Source organism: Alosa sapidissima, chromosome 15, assembly GCF_018492685.1.
Source record: "Alosa sapidissima isolate fAloSap1 chromosome 15, fAloSap1.pri, whole genome shotgun sequence".
Taxonomy (NCBI): domain Eukaryota; kingdom Metazoa; phylum Chordata; class Actinopteri; order Clupeiformes; family Clupeidae; genus Alosa; species Alosa sapidissima.
This window is the reverse complement of record NC_055971.1, coordinates 34,672,563-34,695,073: the sequence shown is the minus strand read 5'-3', so window position 1 is coordinate 34,695,073 and position 22,511 is coordinate 34,672,563. Positions and strand designations below refer to the sequence as shown.

At 42.3% G+C, this 22,511-nt stretch overlaps 1 protein-coding gene and 1 long non-coding RNA gene across 4 annotated transcripts in view; one reads left to right on the top strand and one right to left on the bottom strand.

Annotated features, from left to right (window-relative positions):
- Positions 1-1,234: 1,234 nt before the first annotated feature.
- On the bottom strand, positions 1,235-2,214 carry LOC121684206. The gene is made up of 3 exons (XR_006023062.1): positions 2,157-2,214; positions 1,539-1,630; positions 1,235-1,442 (listed from the first exon to the last, which is right to left on the bottom strand). It is a non-coding gene; the product is annotated as an uncharacterized LOC121684206 (long non-coding RNA).
- Positions 2,215-10,800: 8,586 nt separating this feature from the next.
- pik3cb (phosphatidylinositol-4,5-bisphosphate 3-kinase, catalytic subunit beta) overlaps positions 10,801-22,511 on the top strand; it is a 68,829-nt gene continuing 57,118 nt past the window's right edge. For all 3 annotated transcript variants that reach the window (XM_042064421.1, XM_042064419.1, XM_042064418.1), the window contains exon 1: positions 10,801-11,321. The gene's annotated coding sequence lies outside the window, so the exon portion shown is untranslated. The remainder of the gene's footprint in view (positions 11,322-22,511) is intronic.

Below are 22,511 nucleotides of genomic sequence, written 5' to 3'. Positions count from 1 at the left end.
TGAGAAAGTCTACAGGTGTGTAACACCAATTAATGCCCCATCGGAAACAATAGCAAAACCATTAACAGAACCATTAAAAGATTAACACATATTACAAAAGAGATATGGGGAAGTTCACTAAAGAGACAAAACTTTATTTACACTAAATTATGCCTTTGCTACATTTGCACTCTGAACTAGCTTAGCTAACTAACTATCTTATATTGGTTGTGTCACATCAGGACAGTGATATCACAGCACACACAGCACACACACAACACACACACACACACACAACACACACAGCACACACACACACAGCACACGCACACACAGCACACAGTAAATCGGCCAGTGTTAATTTTACTCTACATGTGTTAATTTTAACACTATTCCAGAGTTTATATAATCCTCACTCATCAGTGTTAAAATAACACTTGCCATAGTGTTGCCGTATTAACACTAGCCTAGTGTTTCATAATTAACTCTATCAGAGTTCAAATTAACTCTATTGGAGTGTATCATTAACTCCATCAGTGATTCATAATTAACTCTTATCAGAGTTTCAAAATTAACTCTATTGGAGTAATTAATGAATTAGTTTCTAGAGCCATATATTTATCAAAATAAACATATTAAACAAACCACTGCAAATTAGTTACTTTTCTTTTTTTATTAATATTTGCCATGATATGGCTCAAATAAATGTGCAGAGGTACAATATATGTGTCAAAGTTTGGTCCATAAGCATTTTGTTGAGCAAAGGTCTTATACTCATACAAATCATTGACTGTAACAATAAAACAATGTTCCTCACAATCCATAACCACATATGCATGAAAATGCTCTGCAACACTGAGTAAACATTTCATAAACAAGAAATAAAACAATATAATCAAGAGATTTTTTACAATTTCACAAACATGTGTTTTTCTTCAAACCTATTACTAGACATGTGCAATAATGGGCCAATTTTCCATAAGCAAGACAGATAATGCACCATGAAGTGATGTTACATGTGGGTATACGCAAAGTCCTTTTAGGCAAGTCCCTCCACTCAGCAGCCATATTGCAACGCTTTTTGGGCACTTATCGGGCATCTATTTCAGCAGGCTTCACAACACCAATCTTGCTCCAGCGGCAAGATCACAACACATGATTGGCACAATGTCTTCACAACACACCACATGATTGGCTCAATGTATTCACATGTCCATGTTTTGCCACGGAGTGGGTGTGATGTGTGTAAACAACACCATACGTTACAAACTAACCCCATGCATTTCTATGGAGGATTTTTTGAGTGCTGTGTCTCCTCATTAGAAAGTCTACCTCCTTAAAAAGCTCATGGTGTTCATGTATTCCAAGGCTCCCGATCTGTTCTTGACCAAACGCTGCGACACTCGTTGCTTTAGGCGCCATGCCAGATAGCCCGTCCCTCTTGCAGCATCGTAGAAGTGTTCCTGCAAAATAATGTGGGCAAGAACTATGATTATCCAGATCAATAGTTGGCCATTATTATTCTGTATTACCTTAAATGGAAATGAGTAAAATCTTACATAGCCATTGGTGGAGTAAGGATCCCTGAGATTAGGAAACAGTCACAATGCCGAGTGCATATCTTTCTCTTTGACTACGTACTGGTATCCTTCTAAAAACAATAGGAAAATGATATTAGATATATTCAGACAACATTACAAGCTATAAAATGGAAGAGTGATTAAACATGGATAATGGATAAAATATAGACTTAACGCTTCTTGCCACTAAAACATGCTTAAGTAATATTACATTACATTAGGCTAACACATTTTTAACCAAAGCGACTAACATGGTAGCAGTTTAAGTTTTAAAGCAATTCTCTCAACAATTTTAGGACAATTTAAAAACAGTAGAGTACAGTAAGAATAAGTGCATCAGTGAGTGCTGTTTTTAAACAGTTGAGTGTCAGTTCAAGACAGGTGGTAAGTACTAGGATCTGCAAGACTTGTTCTAAGTAGTGCTATGAGAGGAGATGTTCTCTAAAGAGCTGGGTCTTCAGGAGTTTTTTGAAAATGGAGCCACTGTGTAGTTGGTGATAGATATCCCTACAGCTAAGGTTCTGCCTTATAGCATTTATCAACCCCACAATCACCAGTTCAATATTGTTTTTACACAGCAATTCTACTACCAAATACCTGGATTAAAATACATCAATTTAGGGTTTTCTTGTCACTCTGCAGGCAGGTTGTGTGAAGCTATATGAGCACAATAATGATTTTTTTTTATTTTATTTCACATTACATTATTCACCCTATTACATGCACCCTATTTGTCTCACTCAAACAGTCAAAGTCAAAGTCAAAGTCAGCTTTATTGTCAATTTCTTCACATGTTCCAGACATACAAAGAGATCGAAATTACGTTTCTCACTATCCCACGGTGAAGACAAGACATATTTTACCAATTTAGGTCCACAGACAAACATAACATTCAAGTAAACAAAAAAGTAAGTAAATAAGTAAATAAGAGGGCACATATAATAATGAAAAAATAAGAGCAGCAAAATTTGGTTGAAATTGTGCATAGACAGTCAATAAAATACTAGTGCAAAGTCAGGCCAATAAAAGGCTTGGGTAGTTCTGTTTGACCTAAGTAAGAAAGAAAGTGGCATAGTGGTGCAAGTTATGTAAGAGCAGCAGAAGTGTTGTGTTTTCAGGACAACAACACCAAGTTGTAAAGTGTACAAGTGTGCAAGTGGAGTAGTGCAGGCGGCCATTTTGGGTCCAATGTCCAGGATGTTATGTAGCTGAGGGTGGAGGGGGGAGAGGAGGGAGAGAGTTCAGCATCCTTACAGCTTGGTGTATGAAGCTGTTGGTGAGTCTGGTAGTGCGGGAGCGCAGGCTTCTGTACCTCTTCCCAGAGGGCAGTAGATCAAACAGATTGTGAGCGGGGTGACTTGCATCACTCACAATTTTGGTCGCCTTGCGGGTGAGGTGGGTGGTGTAAATGTCCTTCAGGGAGGGGAGTGAAGCACCAATAATCCTTCCAGCTGTGTTCACTATGCGCTGCAGGGCTTTCCTGTTGTATTCAGTGCAGCTTCCGCCCCACACAGCGATACAGCTGGAGAGGATGCTCTCGATGGTGCCTCGGTAGAATGTGGTCATGATGGCTGGTGGAGCACTTGCTCGCCTGAGTTTCCGCAGGAAGTACAGGCGGCACTGAGCTCTCTTCGCCAGTGATGCAGTGTTGGTGGTCCAGGAGAGGTCTTCACTGATGTGCACCCCCAGGAATTTGGTGCTGCTCGCTCTCTCCACCACAGCACCGTCGATGGTCAGTGGCAGGTGTTGGGTGTGACCTCTCCGGAAGTCAACAACAATCTCTTTGGTCTTGCTGACGTTCAGCAGGAGGTTGTTGTCCCTGCACCACGTGGTCAGATGGTCGACCTCCAACCTGTATTGAGTCTCGTTGCCCTTAGTGATGAGACCCACCAGAGTTGTGTCGTCAGCAAATTTCACTATGTGATTGTTGCTGTAGGTTGCAGTGCAGTCATGCGTCAGCAGGGTGAAGAGCAGCGGACTGAGCACGCAGCCTTGGGGGGCCCCTGTGCTCAGTGTGATGCTGCTTGAGGTATTGTTGCCAACACGTACTACTTGGGGCCTCTGACAGAGGAAGTCCAGTAGCCAGTTGCAGAGGTAGGTACTGAGTCCCAGTTTGTCAAGTTTGCAGATGAGTTGTTGTGGTATTATGGTGTTGAATGCAGAACTGAAGTCTATAAACAGCAATCTCACATATGAGTCTCTTTTTTCCAGGTGGGTGAGGGCTGGGTGGAGGGCAGAGCAGATTGCATCCTCTGTAGACCGCTTGGCTCGGTATGCAAACTGGAAGGGGTCCAGGGTGGGGGGGAGAATGGCTTTGATATGTGACATGACAAGCCGCTCAAAGCACTTCATGATGATGGGTGTCAGTGCCACAGGGCGGTAGTCATTGAAGCAGGATGGAGCAGTTTTCTTCGGCACAGGTATGATGGTGGCAGCTTTGAAACATGATGGGACGATGGCTTGCTTCAGGGAAGTGTTAAAGATGTCTGTGAAGACATCCTTAAGCTCCCCTGCGCAGTCCTTCAGCGCACGACCTGGGATGTTGTCTGGACCTGTTGCCTTACGGGTGTTGATAGCAGCAAGTGTCCTCTTCACGCTGTCGGCAGAGAGGCACAGGGGCTGCTCATGTAGAGGGGGATGGGTCTTCTGTGGGCAGGTGCTGTTTTGTGCTTCAAAGCGAGCAAAGAAGCGGTTCAGGTTGTTGAGCAGAGGGATGTTGCTCTCACAGCTCTGTGGCGCGGGCTTGTAGTCCGTGAGGGCCTGAATGCCCTGCCATAGGCTTTGTGCGTTCCTGCTGTCTTTGAAGTGGGTGGTTATCTTGTGAGTGTATTCCTTTTTTGCTTCCTTGATGCCACGGGACAGGTTGGCTCTCACTGTTTTCATGCCAGCTTCATCCCCAGCTCTGTAGGCTTTGTCTCTGGCCCTCAGCAGCCTGAGGACATCCCCTGTCAGCCATGGCTTCCAGTTAGCCCGAGTGATGATGTCTTTTGTGTGGGTCACATCATCGATGCACTTGGTGATGTAAGAGGTTACAGTGTCTGTATACTCCTCTATGTCTGTCCGGTTGTTGTAAGTGGCTGCCTGCTTAAACATATCTGGTAAATTACATTAATTTTAATATGCACATGTTGATATGCATTTTCCTTGTTTCATACAATGTAATAATTACTACTATTGATTATATAAAAGTTATTTATGCACGTTAAATTACACTGCTAATAACTATAAATGTAGACATTTGCCAAAATGTTCCATTTTGTTTGAATTTTCTTCTCTAAATATAGTTTTTTTTCCCTTTTTTTTCAGAATCTTCCATCTCAGGCATCCACCACTACCAGCCTAGGTTGTCTAGGAGCACTTTCAATCAGTTAAATCAGCCTTCTTTCAATCAGTTCAAAGGATCAGTTCTTTCAATCAGTTCAAATTATCAGTTCTTTCAATCAGTTCAAATTATCAGTTCTTTCAATCAGTTCAAATGATTAGTTCTTCCAATCAGTTACTGTTCATTTTTAGAAATCTATACAAAACTTGAACTGATATTTACTGTTAGTTTGTTCAAATCTGTACCAGTGTGGAGGTTTTACTGTTCATTTTTAGAAATCTATACAAAACTTGAACTGATATTTACTGTTTGTTTGTTCAAATCTCTACCAGTGTGGAGGTTTTACTGTTCATTTTTAGAAATCTATACAAAACTTGAACTGATATTTACTGTTTGTTTGTTCAAATCTCTACCAGTGTGGAGGTTTTACTGTTCGTTTTTAGAAATCTATACAAAACTTGAACTGATATTTATTGTTTGTTTGTTCAAATCTCTACCAGTGTAGAGGTCTTGCTGTTCGTTTTTAGAAATCTATACAAAACTTGAACTGATATTGTTTGTTCAAATCTCTACCAGTGCAGAGGTTTTACTGTTCATTTTTAGAAATCTATACAAAACTTGAACTGATATTGTTTATTTGTTCAAATCTCTACCAGTGTAGAGGTTTTACTGTTCATTTTCAGAAATTCATACAAAACTTGAACTGATATTTATTGTTTGTTCAAATCTCTACCAGTGTAGAGGTTTTACTGTTCATTTTTAGAAATCAATACAAAACTTGAACTGGCTATAGTAGCTGGCTAGCAAGTAGCTGGCTAGTAGTACACTAGTTTCCAAAAGATGTTCAGAGTTCTTTTTTGTTCACTTCAACAGTTATTACATGTAGCTGTATACTCAAATGAAACATGGATCTAATCCAATGTGTTTTCAAAGGCAAAATAGGAAATGAATCACAGAGAACATGAGTATTGTGGCCACATATAGGTTGCTCCCCGGGCACAACACTGGTCTCTGCTGTTAGTGTGCTCACAAGAACTTAACCTATGTTAGTCCTTTACTGTTTGCAGATGTTAAAAAAACACCCCAGCAGGTGGACATTTTTTCTTTTATGATCTGCAAATTGTCATGTGCAAAGTATCTTGGTTTGTCACCAATACAATAGTATATATACTCTTTTGATCCCGTGAGGGAAATTTGGTCTCTGCATTTATCCCAATCCGTGAATTAGTGAAACACACTCAGCACACAGTGAACATACAGTGAGGTGAAGCACACACCTTGCTCAAGGGCACTTCAGCCGTTCCTACTGGTCGGGATTCGAATGGGCAACCCTCCGGTTAGTTCAAAGCGCTAACCAGTAGGCCACGGCTGCCCCTCAATTACCAAAAAGAACTTATTATTTATATTTATTGTTCAATTTTACTACAGGGGTGTTTATGTTTAGTCATTCTAAACCTTTCTGGACCTGAATTTAATTGCAAAGGAACAGCATGAATAATGACATGCATGGTACTACATGATTAACATGTCACTGTTTGTTAGACTACCTGATTTATCTGAATTGAAACCGCCTACCGTTTGTCACGTTGTATGTTATAAGTTTGCTACTCAATAATTTTGTAATGATGTAATGAGATGTGTGAATATTTAGAGTATGTAATAATATATTATTAATTGATTAAATTACATATCTTCCTATGAATATTATCTATTGTGTGTGTTTTTGAGGTGATAATTCATTAGTACATATTACAAATTGTATTGTGCAACTGCTGTTTGTAATGACCACAATGACATACACAATGTTTTTGGAGCCCTAAATAGAGGCAGTGGTGTAACATCCTTTGTTATTTGACTGTAGCTATCAAAAAGTAGTGTAAAACCAGAAAACAGATACTTTATACACAGTTTGACAATATCCAGCAGATTTTTGGGGGATTTAGAATGTTGCTCTGGCAGTGAGGGGGTGCAGTATTCTAGAATTCCGTGGCAGTTAAAGAGTTAATAGTTTAAAAAGTATAAAAGTTGAAAAGACATAGCAGCTTGGTCCGTTTGAAGACCTACGTTACAAAGTTTGAATGAAGTTTCTAAGTTAAACTGTTCAAGAGAAATTGCGTACGGAAAAAGTGGTAAGCGGAATAAGAAGTTGTTGAAGTTGCCTAGGAAGAACAGTGCAGTGCATTTTCATGCCCTGTAATAATAATAAGAAGACTAGGAAGAACAGTGCAGCGCATTTTCATGCACTGTAATAAGAAGAAGAAGACTAGGAAGAACAGTGCAGTGCATTTCCATGCACTGTAATAATAAGAAGAAGACTAGGAAGAACAGTACAGGGCATTTGCATGCCCCGTAATAAGTTGCCTAGGAAGAACAGTACAGTACATTTTCATGCACTGTAATAAGAAGAAGAAGACTAGGAAGAACAGTGCAGTGCATTTCCATGCACTGTAATAATAAGAAGAAGACTAGGAAGAACAGTACAGGGCATTTGCATGCCCCGTAATAAGTTGCCTAGGAAGAACAGTACAGTACATTTTCATGCACTGTAATAAGAAGAAGTTGCCTAGGAAGAACAGTACAGTACATTTTCATGCACTGTAATAAGTTGCCTAGGAAGAACAGTGCAGGGCATTTTCATGCACTGTAATAAGGTGCCTAGGAAGAACAGTGCAGGGCATTTTCATGCACTGTAATAAGGTGCCTAGGAAGAACAGTGCAGGGCATTTTCATGCACTGTAATGAGCTGGTGCCTAGGAAGAACAGTGCAGGGCATTTTCATGCACTGTAATAAGGTGCCTAGGAAGAACAGTGCAGGGCATTTTCATGCACTGTAATAAGGTGCCTAGGAAGAACAGTGCAGCGCATTTTCATGCACTGTAGTTAAATACATCAGTAAAAGAAGCACACATTGGCTTTCACTGCATGCTCTACTGTAGCCCCTTCTCAGTGCAAACGGGTCAAAAGTTAAGCGAGTGCAAGATGCGTGGATGCTTATCATGTCTGATCTCAACAATAAAGACGCCCTGTGGTTTTAACATGGTAACCGTGTGACTGCTATGTTTTATTAACAGTCGATGAAGTTGGGTTTGGAAAAAACATGGTTTATACCTTCTGAAGAAAACCATGTTTTATATCTTCTGAAGAAAGCCATGGTTTATATCTTCTGAGGAAGGCCATGGCTAATGACCATGGTAATGTTAGGGTTTAATCCTTGTAAGGTGTTCATATTTTTGTTCTCGGGTCTGGTGGACCCCCCCCAGCACTGAGTTCTAAGGGCTCAGAGTTCTTGTCTGTCAGAGGGCCCACATTTTCTCGCAGCGCCCCCTGCGGGGCATGGTGCTTATTTATCGACTATAGTGATACACCACCATGGCTCCATGGATAAACCGCGTGGCCGCGCGGGCTGGGTTACCATGGTTACCGACCAGAATGTGACGTCCGTAGTGATAAACCATCATGGCTCCATGGATAAACCATGGTTATTTTGTCATAGTAAAACCATGGTTCATTTTCGTAAGGGTTGGCTATTTAAAACAACGTAAAATTCATGTGCAATAAACTGACACTTTGAAAAGCCCTGGCTACCTGGGACTGTTTTTAGACTATGAATAAACAAACGGCAATTCCGACTGCAAGGTCCCAAATTGAAACGAGCGTGATCTCACTTATAGGCTATCATAGACTGTTTTTAAGTGACATCGTTGCAAATTTCATATGATGATGCATAATTCCACAAAATGGTTTGTCTTCTCTATCAAGTTATTCAATTGGCTAAATATATATAGCCTTGAGTCAGAACATAAAGCTGTTGTTTTGATCTGTACACAAATGTCACAGCCATGCTTACATTCTGCTCTAAGCATTTATTATATCACAGTATAATATTCAATATTCCTTATTCCTTGTTGAATGCTTAGCTGGAATGAAACTTTTCCTCATCTTATTTTTTAAAGCAGGCCTATTGGCAGGCATGTAATTGGGCTACAGGGTTTTTACAATAGATAGATAGATACTTCCCCCAAGGGGAAATTCAATAGCATGTTTGAATGGGCACACTGGTTTCAACAATGGACAAAAACTATCATATCAGATTTAGGGGCACACTGGTTTCAACAATGGACAAAAACTATCATATCAGATTTAGTGTGTAAGCAGTTGAAAAAAATGTAATATAGATCAGTTGTTTGCAATATTGAACCAACTTGTATGTGAATCCAAACAGTTCTGCAACACTGTCTAGGTAAGCTACGCCAGTTTACTGTTTTTTTAACTGCTTACACACTAAATTTTTGCTTGTCACACAATTTTCTAAACATGTCTTCCAAACATCATAACCCCACACCAAATCTGCAAAACCATACACTAATTCCCAGTGTTTTACTCTGTTTACTAAAACACATTTTGCAAAACACCACACACATTTTTCTACCTAGCACACAGAAATCTAACAGGAAGTAACTTGATTTCGTTTTTCAAACACAACCCATCAAAATGTCACACTAAATCACCAGTGCTTCACACTCTCTCTTCACATGTGTAAACACTCATTACTTTACTGAACACCATCCAATCATTGCCTTAGGCACATGAATAGATATACTCTAGGCATAGGCCCTTTCAATCTGCTCCTAGAGGATTTCCGGTTGAAATATTCAGAACCAATGCAGATACTTTGAAAGGAAAATTACAGTAATTGGACTTCAGCTTACAGTAATGTTCTACAAAAAGTTGACTCTATGTAAAATTTGTCTTTTTACTCTATTTTTGTTTGTCCCCATGTTGCAGTACCATTAGCTCAATACATTTTTCTGTGCCTCCAGAAATGCCTTAGGAACGCTTAGGATTGTTTGTTTCTGCAATTGAAAGGGTCTATAGCTTATGAATACATATTGTACACAACCCCCCCCCCCCCCCCCCCCCACACACACACACACACACACATAGACACACACTTTTCTTTGAAAAAAGTAAAGCAATTTGATAGTAGTCAGTCATTTCTGTTTTAGGAAAAATCAGTGTTTTCAAAACTCCATGTACATCTGTGGTCACTGTATTTTGCTTTGCTTTGTTCTTGTTGGCTGTAAAATAGTGTACAACAGCAAATTATTTGGGAAAAAATACTATTTTTGGTTTCAATATTGCTTGCATTTTTACTGTGTATTTCAACTTTTGTAGATACCGTAACTTTCACTCATATGCATAAGCCTATGAAAGACAGAAGAGCTTTAGGTTTTGAGCAACAGTGTGTACATGATGTATCCAAAATGTGATATGACAAAAGTGTTTATAATGTGAGTCGAATGTTTGCTTTAAAGATGTGTTTGCGACATTTTGAATGTTGTGTGTCATTTTGCTGGAGATTTGAGGTATTTTGCATATTTAGCAATTGTAGGTTTTGTGTATGGAGTTTTGAAAAAAAAAAGACACAGAGTTTTGAAAACGTGTGTAAACAGTTGTAAACAACTGTATATTTTACCACGTTTGCTCGCGGACCACTTGTGATAGCTTGCGGACCACACTTTGAGAAACACTGCTCTAGCATGACAGTGAAAGTGAGCATCGTAATGTTTTCCACCCTTTTTACGCCAGCAGAGGGCGCGCCATACTGGAGGTAGCCCAGGCCAGCGACCTGCCTCTGGCCCCCAAGAAGTTCCCAAGCTGAGCCCAACTCACGACATTAAAAACGTCACTTTTTCACTCAACCTGGAATCTAACTTTGCATGTTGTAAATTATCATTTGGCTTTGTAATGATCAAACAAAACTGTTCAATATGTCTCTCGCATTGTGTGTGTGCGTGTGTGTGTGAAAGAGAGGGAGAGGGAGAGAGAGTGTGTGTGTGTGTGTGTGTGTGTGTGTGTGTGTGTGTGTGTTCCACAGGTGTAGGCTAAGTTACGTCATCCCGGCCATCTTTGCCATTCAGCTCTGTCTGTGTCGAGTTCAACTCGGGACCGACCGAGCGCGAGGGTCGCGCTGCCGTTTTCCGCCTTTGCGTGCAGCGTAACGTTTAGCGTAAGTAAGTAGCCTAGAGCTCGGGGCGGAGGGTTCGGAGAGGCTTAGTATTTCCGGGTGAAAATCACGGCATTCTGCGCTCGGGCGTAAATGGGGAAGCGGCCGGCGAAGAGGGAGGGGGAGCGCGAGGGTGAACATAGAGGCTAGCGGAGTTGAGTGCGTGCGTTCGCCTCCCGGCAGAGAAAGCAGGAAGCGAACGAGCTCTGCCCACCTGCACCCGCTCCGTCGCGCGTGGCCATCCGAAAAGACACTCGTGGAAAGACGCGGGGTTGGGCTCGATCTTCTTGCCCTCTAGTTTAATTCTTGTCAGTAGTGGCATCCGCGGTCTCGCGGGGGCATTATCGCTGTTTGAGGCGTAAACAACTTTTTTCACATTTCCGCATTCAAGAGCTTGCGCCTGACTGGCTCGAGGAGCAACGCATTTGTCGAGGTGAGTACTTGGCTGGGTTGTCTACGTCATTACAATCAGAAGAAGTACATCTTGTGCCGTTACGGCCTGTTTGTTTGTTTGTGTGTAGGTGTAGGTGAGCGAGAGAGAGAGAGAGTGTGTGTGTGTGTGTGTGTGTGTGTGTGTGTGTGAGCGAGCGAGCGAGCGAGTGAGTGAGTGTGTAGCCTATGCAAGAGAGGAATGCGTGGCATATTGAAGTGCGTTACTGTAGAATCAAATGGGGGAGTTGAGGGGCTGTGTGTTCGGGACCACCTGTTACGTAAGTGGATGCACGTCTGCGTACCGTGTGTGTGTAGGCCTACGTGTGTGTGTGTAGAGTGTGTGATGGTGGACCATAACAGTTCAACAACTAAGTTTCAGTTCCGGGTATTGGCGACTGAAGGTAGTCCAGCTCGTGGCGTTTTGACCCTACACTGAAACTCGCCACCTGATTAATCATGACGTCATACACAGGAGGGAATGGGGTGGTTAGACTAAACGTCACTTGTTCTGCTTCAGAGAGGGAGAGAGAGAAAGATGATTTGAATGTTTGGGTGGTATGTGTGAGCGAGTGTGTGTGTGAGAGAGAGAGAGAGAGATGAAAAAGCCTGTTTTAGGAAGGGGTGATCTAGGCAGTCTAGTGTGTGTGTGTTTAGGAAGGGGTGATCTAGGCAGTCTAGTGTGTGTGTGTTGAGGATGGTGTGTGTCATTGTGTGGAGTCTGTAGTAGTGTAATGTGTGTTTGTTGTAGTGTGAAGTGTGTGTGTGTGTGTGTGTGTCGTAATGTGAAGTGTGTGTGTGTGTGTGTGTGTGTGTGTCATAATGTGAAGTGTGTGTGTGTGTGTGTGTGTCGTAATGTTTAGTGTTTGTGTGTGTCGTAATGTGAAGTGTGTGTTGTAATGTGAAGTGTGTGTGTGTGTGTGTGTGTGTGTGTCGTATTGTAAAGTGTGTGTATGTGTGTCGTGATGTGAAGTGTGTGTGTTGTAATGTGAAGTGTGTATGTGTTGTATTGTAAAGTGTGTGTGTGTGTGTGTGTCTTAATGTAAAGTGTGTGTGTGTTGTATTGTAAAGTGTGTGTGTGTGTGTCTTAATGTAAAGTGTGTGTGTGTTGTATTGTAAAGTGTGTGTGTGTGTGTCTTAATGTAAAGTGTGTGTGTGTGTTGTATTGTAAATAATAATAATAAAGCTTTATTTGTATAGCACCTTTCATACACAGAATGCAGCTCAAAGTGCTTTACATTTGAAGCATGTAACACAATAGTAGTCAGTCAGTCATTATCAATCACTTTTCTTTGCTGTTTATGATATGCTCAGCAACATATCAAAAATATAGAAAATGACGTCATAAGACTGGCAGCCTTAACCCTCTTACCCCCCACAAGCACGCCATATGGCAACTGTGGCAAGGAAAAACTCCCATATTCCAGGAAGAAACCTTGAGCAGAACCTGACTTAATAGGGGGAGCCCATCTGCTTCTGGCTGGCTGCGCCCTCCAATAGTAGCAGATGTAGAATAATCTGAAAATGTAGTCTACAGGATAAGATGAGTTAACTAAAAGCTTTCCTGTACAGGTATGTTTTCAGATCTTTTTTAAAAATATTTACTGAACTCGCCTGCTTGATGTACAGAGGCAGGGTGTTCCATAGTTTGGGGGCATAATGGATAAACGCAGCTTCTCCACTTTGTTTGTGGAGCACTTTGGGTACGATTAAAAGATTAGAATTGGATGATCTAAGTTTCCTTTGTGGTTGATAAGATATTAAAAGCTCAGAGATATATGAAGGTGCTATGCCATTCAGAGCTTTGTAAGTAATTAACATAACCTTAAAATCAATTCTATAGGAAATAGGGAGCCAGTGCAGTTCAGCCAACACAGGGGTGATGTGTTCTCTCTTCTTAGTCTTAGTTAAAAGTCTAGCCGCAGAGTTCTGTATGAGTGCCAATTTCTTTAGATGTTTTTTGGGAAGACCAGTGAAAAGTGCATTGCAGTAGTCTAACCTGCTAGTGATAAAGGCGTGAATTAGTTTTTCTGCATCTTGTTGAGTTAAAAAGGGCCGCACTTTGGCAATGTTTCTCAAGTGGAAATAGGCTGTCTGAGTAACTTTACTGATATGGGGCTTAAAACTTAACTCTGCATCTAAGATGACACCGAGGCTTGTTACTTTTGGTTTGACCTGGTGTGCCAAGTTCCCCAGATTACTAAGAATAATATCTCGCTTTAGTTTTGGTCCAACCAGAAGTACCTCTGTTTTGTCATCATTTAGTTTCAGAAAGTTTTTGCTCATCCACTGATTAATGGAGGTTAGGCATGCAGTGAGGGAGCAAAGGCCATCTGGGTTAGTTGGCTCAACAGAAAGATACAATTGGGTATCATCTGCGTAGCTGTGGAAGTTTACATTATGTAAAGTGTGTGTGTGTGTTGTATTGTAAAGTGTGTGTGTGTATCGTAATGTAAAGTGTGTGTGTGTTGTATTGTAAAGTGTGTGTGTGTGTGTCTTAATGTAAAGTGTGTGTGTGTGTTGTATTGTAAAGTGTGTGTGTGTGTGTGTTGTATTGTAAAGTGTGTGTGTATCGTAATGTGAAGTGTGTGTGTGTGTGTGTTTGTTGTAGCCTAAAGTGTGTGTGTGTCGTATTGTAAAGTGTCTGTGTCTGTAACGTGAAGTGTGTGGTGTGTCGTAGTGTAAAGTGTGTGTGTGTTTGTTGTAAGGTGTTGTAGTGTGTTTGTCATAGTGTAAAGTGTTTGTGTGTTGTAATGTGTCGTATTGTAAAGTGTGTGTGTGTGTGTGTGTGTGTCTTAATGTAAAGTGTGTTGTAAAGTGTGTGTGTGTGTGTTGTATTGTAAAGTGTGTGTGTGTGTGTGTTGTATTGTAAAGTGTGTGTGTGTGTGTGTGTGTGTCTTAATGTAAAGTGTGTTGTAAAGTGTGTGTGTGTGTGTGTTGTATTGTAAAGTGTGTATGTGTGTCTTAATGTAAAGTGTGTGTGTGTGTGTGTTGTATTGTAAAGTGTGTATGTGTGTCTTAATGTAAAGTGTGTGTGTGTGTTGTATTGTAAAGTGTGTGTGTGTATCGTAATGTAAAGTGTGTGTGTGTGTGTGTTGTATTGTAAAGTGTGTGTGTATCGTAATGTGAAGTGTGTGTGTGTGTTTGTTGTAGCCTAAAGTGTGTGTGTGTGTCGTATTGTAAAGTGTCTGTGTCTGTAACGTGAAGTGTGTGGTGTGTCGTAGTGTAAAGTGTGTGTGTGTTTGTTGTAAGGTGTTGTAGTGTGTTTGTCATAGTGTAAAGTGTTTGTGTGTTGTAATGTGTCGTATTGTAAAGTGTGTGTGTGTGTGTGTGTGTGTGTGTGTTGTAGTAGTGTGTCGTAGTGTAAAGTGTGTGTGTGTGTTGTAGTGTAAAGCATGTGTTGTTATAAGTATAAATACTCTTTTGATCTTTTGTGAGGGAAATTTGGTCTCTGCATTTATCCCAATCCGTGAATTAGTGAAACACACTCAGCACACAGTGAACACACAGTGAGGTGAAGCACACACTAATCCCGGCGCAGTGAGCTGCCTACAACAACAGCGGCGCTCGGGGAGCAGTGAGGGGTTAGGTGCCTTGCTCCAGGGCACTTCAGTCGTGCCTACTGGCCGGGGTTCGAACCGGCAACCCTCCGGTAACAAGTCCAGAGTGCTAACCAGTAGGGTGTGTGTGTCGTAATGTAAAGTGTGTGTATCGTAATGCAAAGTGTGTGTCGTAGTGTAAAGTGTGTGTGTGTGTGTGTGTCGTAATACAAAGTGTGTGTATGTGTCGTAGTGTAAAGTGTGTGTGTGTCGTAATGCAAAGTGTGTTTGTCAAAGTGTAAAGTCTGTGTGTGTGTGTGTGTGTGTGTCGGTCGTAATGTAAAGTCTGTTTGCCTTAGTGTAAAGTGTGTGTGTGTGTGTGTCGTTATGGGAATTGTGTGTGTGTGTGTCATAATATAAAGTCTGTTTGCCTTAGTGTAAACTGTGTGTGTGTGTTGTAATGTAAAGTGTGTGTGTGTGTGTGTGTCGTTATGTGAATTGTGTGTGTTTGTTGTAGCCTAAAGTGTGTGTGTCGAAGTGTAAAGTGTGTGTGTGTGTTGTAATGTTAAGTGTGTGTGTTTGTTGTAGCCTGAAGTGTGTGTGTGTGTGTGTCGTAATGTGAAAAGTGTATGTTGTAATGTAAAGTGTGTGCATGTTGTAATGTGAAGTGTTTGTCGTAATAAGTGTATGTGTGTCGTAGTGTAAAGTGTGTTTGTTGTAGTGTGAAGTGTGTGTGTGTCAATGTAAAGTGTGTTTGTTGTAGTTTGAAGTGTGTATCATAGTGTGAAGTGTGTGTGTCGTAGTGTAGTGTGTGTGTGTGTGTGTGTGTGTGTGTGTAATTGTTGCTCTTAGTCTTTTAGTCCAAAGTGATGTTTAGCGTTACACACACACACACACAGTAATCATGTGTGTCATGGTGTAAAGCTTTTGTGTGAGTTGTGGTGTAAAGTTTGTTTATGTGTTTGTTGTGGTGTAAAGTTGTGTATGTGTGTGTGCGCGTGTGTTGTGGTGTAACGTTTGTGTATGTATTTGTGTGTTTATTGTGGTGTAAAGTTTGTGTGTGTGTTTGTTGTGGTGTAAAGTAGGGGTGGCAATGACATGGTCTAGCCAGCTACATTAGAGAAGATGAATAGGCCTGACAGTTTCCCAAGAGAAAGTCTGAGGCTGAAGTTCCTTTCAAACCTTTACATAGGATTCACTTTAAAACTAAGCAGACCAACAGAGTAGCCTACATCTCAGTTATTTCCTTCTATGTTTTGTTTAAGAGCACTAGCCTTCCAAGAGGCTACCATTCCAAGTTACAGAATAGAAACTAATGTGTTAGCTTATGGCTAATGTATATGAGAAATCCCATAGAGATCCTAACGTTAGCATAATCGGTAAACGTAGATATTTACAGCGAACTTCAGTCCATTTACAAAAGAGTTACTTGATAATAGTTCTTTGTTTACAACTGACTATTAAAATACTCAAAGGCTAATGTTTTCTCTCCATATAATACAGTGTAGGAAAAAACGTGACTGTCTCATCAATGCTACTTGAACAGATACTTGACAAAAGTAGCCGCATAAAATCCCAAGTAGGCTACTCTTGCTGCACAAAATAAACATTAGGCAAGCGTGGGACAATGTTGTGACCCACTAGTGATCACGTGACACTTGCTCTGCTGCAGCCAGGGGCTTCTCCTGCATACACCTCCTGGGAATGTATGAGTCTTCAATGCGTGATTTCGAGTGTTTTTTCCCCATAAGTAATTTAAATATTCGATAATGTCAAATTGCACATTGTTAAAACAACAATCACGATATTATCGCAGACGATATATATATATATAGATATATACGTTTTTTTGTGTGTGTGTGTTTGTTGTGGGGTAAAGTTTGTGTATGTGGTTGTGTATTTGTTGTGGGGTAAAGTTTGTGTATGTGTTTGTTGTGGGGTAAAGATTGTGTGTGTGTGTGTGTTGTGGGGTCAAATTTGTGTGTGTGGTTGTGTGTTTGTTGTGGGGTAAAGTTTGTGTGTGACGTTGTCAGCCACAGTGGAGCAGAGAAAAGATGCCATTAGTCTGTGGCCAGAAACAAACAAAGATGTCATCACACACACACACACACACACACACACACACACACACACACACACACACCATGACCTAACCTTTTCTTTTCACAGACCCACACACACACACACACGACTGAGAGAATTGGTCCATTCATAGTCCGTGTCACCGCAGTGACCTCTCACCCTGTGTGTGTGTGTGTGTGTGTGTGTGTGTGTGTATGCGCGCACATTTATGTGTGTCTATGTTGCTTTTAATCTTTATCAAACATCTATATTTAGCTTCACACACACCCACACACATACACACACACACACACACAATGGTCCAGAGTACACAAAAATATCAAGGGTCAAAATCCCAATGAAAATGCAAAACTTAGTGACCTCAAAGGGTAAGCACCCCCCCCCCACACACATACTCATATATATACACACACACTCACATACATACACACACACACACACACTGTAATATACACTATAGACACACACACTCTTACTGAGAATTCCATTTTTGCGCCAAGCAAGTAAAGACATGCATAGGAATGTGTGTGTGTGTGTGTGTAGGAATTCAGTTTGAGGTGCAGGTAAGAGAAGAAATGGTATAATAGAGAGAGGGGGGGGGATATTCAGTGCTGGTGTGTGTGTGTCCTTTGGCTAAAACTGTCTCAGTGTAACAGGAGTAGTACTACACTGTTTCACCACAGAAATACACTCCCATGATGCACACACAAACAGACACACATGCACACGAGTACACACACACAAACACAAGCATTGAGTGTATTATCTCTCTCACACACACACACACACACACACACTAGTGCTGGGCGGTATGACCAAAAATGTATATCACAGTATTTTTCAAAATTCTTACGGTTTCACGGTATATGACGGTATCCCCCCCCCCCCCCCCATGCATAATCAGATGTTCACAGCATTTTCTACAGGTTGAGAGAGGAATTGCTGCAGTACACTGACTAAGGATATGGTCTATTTTACTGTCATGATGTAGAATAAGTCCACACTAGTGGTAATGCAGTTTTGCATGGCCCCAGAAAATGATGCTGTTTACAAAGAGCCACTCATGATTCTAATGAAGAATCTAATCAGAATGCAAAGACAATTGCAGTCAAAATACACAACTTTTACTGTGCAAATTAAACAAACATCTTGTATAAAACCAATACAAAAAGTAGTGCAACTTGCAATAATTATACTTTTTTGAAAATTATACAATTTAAAATAAAACCTCTCTGCTAATATGCTCTGTCAAATAGGCCTATCAGAAACATGCATTATTGTTATTGTGTGGTTTACATGACGTTAGTGGTAGGCTAACGTTAACTTCATGTGGATGTCTTGTTAGCCTGCCATGAGCTTCGGTTCGGTTCGCTAGGCAAAACATTAACAAAAAAGTTTGTTTTGGTGCACTGACAGTCAGGATCATTTCTAACTAGCCAGCTAGTATTGCTCAGTGCATGTCTATAACATGCTTTACTTGCTACCTGGATAATTTCAGCGAATATTCTTAAGGTGAGATGAATGATAAGAACATTAAACTTCAATGTGTTCGGTGGGTTGCTAACTAACGACATCACCTACTAGCCAGCTAGTTACAGCTCTTGAACAATCTCAATAGAATTTTCGTGACGGTAAATCCAGAAAGGGTTAAAGCGGAGCTAGTAATCAAGGATCTTTGGTAAATCCCTTTCAATGCAGTATCCCTTAACGTTTTTCCTTAACTAAAGAAACAATTTAAGGTATTCTGTGCAAAACCCTTAAATAAACCCCTTACCTAAGGAGAAATTAAGGGTCATACTTCAGGGGAAAAACTTCAGGTGTTTTGTGTTTCCCCTCACTATGCCTCGCAGTGGCACCATGCGTGCGTGTGAAAAAAGTCCCGTCTGAAACACTGTCGCGCGGCGCAGCGTTCCAAACGTTGTGTAATCAAATACACCGGTATGGCGGTATATAAAAAAATCATATCATAACGAAAATATACACCGGTATACGGTGTGAACCAGTATACCGCCCAGCACTAACACACACACACACACACACACACACACACACACACGGTGGGTGTTAATCAGTTACCTGCAGCCACCGCAGAGAACAAAAGTCCCACTGTGTGTGTGAGGTGTACGTGTGTGTGTGTGAGAGGTATGTGTGTGTGAGGTTTACATGTGTGTGTATGTGTGTGTGAGGTGTACGTGTGTGTGTGAGAGGTGTGTGTGTGTGTCTGTCTGTCTGTCTGTCTGTCTGTCTGTCTGTCTGTCTGTGTGTGCGTTTGGTTGTCTGTCTGTGTGTGTGTTTGTCAGTCTGTGTGTGTATGTTTGTTTGTCAGCCTGTGTGTTTGGTTGTCAGTCTGTGTGTGTGTTTGTCAGTCTGTGTGTGTGTGTTTGTTTGTCAGTCTGTGTGTGTGTGTGTTTGTCGGGCTGTGTGTGTGTGTTTGTTTGTCAGTCTGTGTGTGTGTGTGTTTGTCGGGCTGTGTGTGTGTGTTTGCTTGTGTGTGTGTGTGTGTGTGTGTGTGTGTGTTTTTTTGTCTGTGTGTGTGTGTGTGTGTTTGTTTGTCAGCCTGTGTGTGTGCGCAAGCTACAATGCACACGTTTAAGGACAAGGCCCAATCCCAATATCTCTCCTTATACACTCACACGTTTAAGGACAAGGCCCAATCCCAATATCTCTCCTTATACACTCACACGTTTAAGGACAAGGCCCAATCCCAATATCTCTCCTTATACACTCACACGTTTAAGGACAAGGCAAAGTGTAGTAGCAGGGTTGGAAAAAGGGAAGAAAGGAAGTGCATGGTACTTGTGTGTTGGGTTGTTATTAGTGCGCGTGTGTGTGTGTGTCCGCACGTGTGCGTTTCACAGGTGTAGGCTGTTGGGTTGGGTTGTTATTAGTGCTAGGAGAGGAGGTAAGTGTTGGGTTGTTAGTAGTGTGGGGTGTGTTGGGTTGTTAGTAGTGTGGGGTGTGTTGGGTTGTTAGTAGTGTGGGGGCCCTTATGTGGCCCTGATGCAGTCCTGATGCAGTCCTGATAGGCGTTTTTCCACCGACAGCGAACCCGTTCTTGAACCGGTTCCTTTCAGACTTCTTTGAACCTTGGTGATCTAGGGAACCAGCCCACATTTCCACCTGTTTAGAACCGAACCAAGGATGCGTCATCAACAGTGGGTGTTGCATGCAAAACAAAAGTGAATGAGATGCATTACGGGAGAATGATATGAACAGTTGTCCAGTGAAAATGGCAGAAATTAGCTGTTTAAAATGCTAGTCAACGTCTGCAGTGTAGTGCTAGTTGGCTAGTTTTGTTTACTCATGGCAACAGTTGATATGGACAGAAAACTCATGCTGTTAGCCTTCTCCCCTCTGAGCGGTAAAGTGACACGCCCAGTCTGGTTCACAGAGGAAAAAAAAAATATTTTCTGGTTCAAGCTCTGAAATAAAGTGCCACGTTCCGAACTGTGTTTTGTTTGGTCAAAATGCTCCGACCGGTTCAAATGTTGGTTCGCGAACTGGAAAGGTTTTCTGTCGGTGGAAAATACCTATACGTGGCCCTGATGTGGCCCTGCTCTGGTGGCACTTGGCAGGTACGGGGGCTAACAGAACCCCATTAGAACATGGAGGAGTGTAGGGGATGAGGGCTAACAGAACCCCATTAGAACATGGAGGAGTGTAGGGGACAAGGGCTAACAGAACCCCATTAGAACTTGGGTAAGTAGGAGCAGACACAGCAAGTATTAGCTTGATGCAGGCGGTTAAGGGAAGCCATTGGAGCTCAATGAACGATTAACGATGAATGACCGGTCTGGACTGCAGGCACGCACGCATGCACGCAGCAGCATATGTTGGTCCAAGTCTCATATAAACCATTCAGCATTAACAGTGCCTTCTACATGTGTCATAGGCGCTAATGATGTGGTAGTCGTGTGGTGGTAGTGTCTTGAGGATGATGTGGTAGTCGCGTGGTAGTCGTGTGGTAGTCGTGTCTTGGGGATGATGTGGTAGTCGCGTGGTAGTCGCATCTTGGGGATAATGTGGTAGTCGTGTGGTAGTCGTGTCTTGGGGATGATGTGGTAGTCGCGTGGTAGTCGTGTCTTGGGGATGATGTGGTAGTCGCGTGGTAGTCGCATCTTGGGGATAATGTGGTAGTCGCGTGGTAGTCGTGTCTTGGGGATGATGTGGTAGTCGTGTCTTGGGGATGATGTGGTAGTCATGTCTTGGGGATGATGTGGTAGTCGTGTCTTGGGGATGATGTGGTAGTCGCGTGGTAGTCGTGTGTCGTGGGGATGATGTGGTAGTCGTGTGGTAGTTGCGTGGTAGTCGTGTCTTGGGGATGATGTGGTAGTCGTGTGGTAGTCGTGTCTTGGGGATGATGTGGTAGTCGCGTGGTAGTTGTGTCTTGGGGATGATGTGGTAGTCGCGTGGTAGTCACATCTTGGGGATAATGTGGTAGTCGTGTGGTAGTCGCGTGGTAGTCGTGTCTTGGGGATGATGTGGTAGTCGTGTTTTGGGGATGATGTGGTAGTCGTGTCTTGGGGATGATGTGGTAGTCGCGTGGTAGTCGTGTGTCTTGGGGATGATGTGGTAGTCGTGTGGTAGTTGCGTGGTAGTCGTGTCTTGGGGATGATGTGGTAGTCGCATCTTGGGGATAATGTGGTAGTCGTGTGGTAGTCGTGTGGTAGTTGCGTGGTAGTCGTGTCTTGGGGATGATGTGGTAGTCGCGTGGTAGTCGTGTCTTGGGGATGATGTGGTAGTCATGTCTTGGGGATGATGTGGTAGTCGTGTTGTAGTCGTGTGGTAGTCATGTCTTGGGGATGATGTGGTAGTCGTGTTGTAGTCGTGTGGTAGTCGTGTCTTGGGGATGATGTGGTAGTCGCGTGGTAGTCGCATCTTGGGGATAATGTGGTAGTCGTGTGGTAGTCGCGTGGTAGTCGTGTCTTGGGGATGATGTGGTCGTGTCTTGGGGATGATGTGGTAGTCGTGTCTTGGGGATGATGTGGTAGTCGCGTGGTAGTCGTGTTGTAGTCGTGTGTCGTGGGGATGATGTGGTAGTCGTGTGGTAGTTGCGTGGTAGTCGTGTCTTGGGGATGATGTGGTAGTCGCGTGGTAGTCGTGTCTTGGGGATGATGTGGTAGTCGCGTTGTAGTCGCGTGGTAGTCGCATCTTGGGGATAATGTGGTAGTCGCGTGGTAGTTGTGTCTTGGGGATGATGTGGTAGTCGTGTCTTGGGGATGATGTGGTAGTCGTGTCTTGGGGATGATGTGGTAGTCGCGTGGTAGTCGTGTCTTGGGGATGATGTGGTAGTCGTGTCTTGGGGATGATGTGGTAGTCGCGTGGTAGTCGTGTCTTGGGGATGATGTGGTAGTCATGTGGTAGTCGCGTGGTAGTCGTGTCTTGGGGATGATGTGGTAGTCGTGTTTTGGGGATGATGTGGTAGTCGTGTCTTGGGGATGATGTGGTAGTCGCGTGGTAGTCGTGTGTCTTGGGGATGATGTGGTAGTCGTGTGGTAGTTGCGTGGTAGTCGTGTCTTGGGGATGATGTGGTAGTCGCATCTTGGGGATAATGTGGTAGTCGTGTGGTAGTC